Source organism: Propithecus coquereli, unplaced genomic scaffold (genome assembly GCF_000956105.1).
Source record: "Propithecus coquereli isolate 6110/MARCELLA unplaced genomic scaffold, Pcoq_1.0 Scaffold227, whole genome shotgun sequence".
NCBI lineage: Eukaryota > Metazoa > Chordata > Mammalia > Primates > Indriidae > Propithecus > Propithecus coquereli.
In genome coordinates, this window is record NW_012147808.1 from 1,377,938 (window position 1) to 1,380,047 (window position 2,110).

Below are 2,110 nucleotides of genomic sequence, written 5' to 3' on the forward strand. Positions count from 1 at the left end.
TGTGCTATGTGCTTCAAAGAGGAATAAGACATGGGTGCAGCTCTTGGAAATCTCAAAGTACATCCAGGCAGACACATGAATAAATAACTTTGATATAATGTGAATAGAGCAATGATAGAGAGAGGCATGAACAAAATGCTCCCAGAGCACAGAATCTGACTCCTGGGGGAGAGGGGAAGGCTGTGGATACAGACAATCTGTGGAGAGTGAGGAGGGTCAGCTACCAAGACAAGTGGAAGTGAGGCAAAGGACCAGCCTATACAAAGGTACCAGAATGGGAAAAGCTTAGCAAACTGAGAAGTCTGATGAGGCTATAAAGTAAGCTAAAAATGCCATCTGGCCCTTTTATTTATGATCAAGTAGTTTGTGACAAGGATGTCAAGATAATTCAGTAGGAAAAGAATAGTCTTTTTAACAAATGCTGCTTGGACAATTGGATGAACTTGGACCCCAACCTCACACCATATACAACAAGTAACTCAAAATGGACAAGACTTAAATGTAAGAGCTAAAACTACAAAACTCTTAGAAGAAAACATAGGGGTAAATCTTCATGACCTTGGATTAGGCAATGGTTTATTAGATGACACCAAAAGCACAAACTAAATGAAAAACTAGATAAATTAGACTTTATCAAATTTAAAACTTTTGTGCTTCAAAGGAGAACATCAAAAAAGTGAGATGACAACCCATAAAGAAAATATTTGCAAATCATGTATCTGATAAGGGACTAGTGTCCAGAATATATAAACACCATTAACAGTTCAATAACAGAAAGACAGATAAACTATTTTTTAAATGGGTAAAAGATTTAAAAAATAGATATTTCTTCCAAGAATATATACTAATGGCCAAGAAGCACATGAAAAGATACCCTACATCATTAGTCATTCAGGAAGTGCAAATCGAAACCACAATGAGTTGTCACTTCACACCCACTAGGATGGCTAGAATAAAAAACACGGACATTAATAAGTGTTGGTGAGGATGTGGAGAAATTGCAATCCTCATGCGTTACTGGTGGGAATGTAAAATGGTGTAGCTGCTTTGGAAAACAGCCCCTCAAAAAGCTAAACCTAGAGGTACCATACGACACAGCAATTCCACTCCTAAGTATACACCCAAGGGAAGTGAAAACATGTATCCACACAAAAACTTGTACACAAATGTTCATAGCAGCACGACTCACAACAGCCAAAAAGTAGAAACAACCCAAATGTCCATCAACTGATAAGCGAATAAATAAAATGTGGTATATCCACATAATGAAATGCTATTCTTCAAAAAGAAGGAATGAGCACTGATACATGCTCCCATGCGAATGACCCTCGGAGACATTAAGCTATGTGAAAGAAGCCAGACGCAAAAGGCCACGTATGGTATGATTCCATTTGTTTGAAATGTCCAGAAAAGACAAATCCATAAAAACTGAAAGTAAATTAGTGATTGACAGAGGCTGGAAAAGGGGAAGTGACTGCTAATTATTTCCAAGTTTCTTTTTGGGGTGGGGTGACAAAAACGTTCTGGAATTAGTGGTGATGGTTGTACAACTTCATGAATATCCTCAACACCACTGAGTTGTACATTTAAAAAGGGTGAATTTTATGGACTGTGAATTATGTGTCAATTTTTTTAAATGTCATCTGGGGTTACGGTTGCATGCAGGCCATGCGAATGGATGTGAATAAGATCCTGCAGGCAATGAAGGGTTTCTTAGCAGAGTGTGTGTGTGTGTGTGTGTGTGTGTGTGTGTGTGTGTGTGTGCGCCTGCACGCGAATGCATGCAGTTCTTCCACTGTAGTTGGAAAATCAGGAAGGCAAAATCAACAAAAATTCCCCCACAATGCCATCACCTAGAGGCAAGCACTGTGAACCGTTTGTTTCATTTCCTTACACTCTCGTTTGTGTTGGTACTGAGATTATGTTTTATGCACAATTTGGTATGCTGCTTTTTTTCACTGTTACCATAATCTTATTCTAAGCATCATTTAAAAATAAATTTCTTATCTAATTATAATGGTGATTTATGGTAGAAAATTTAGAAAATACAGAAAATTGCAAAGAAGAAAATTAAAATCATCCATAATCCCACCAGTTAGAAGTAATCACT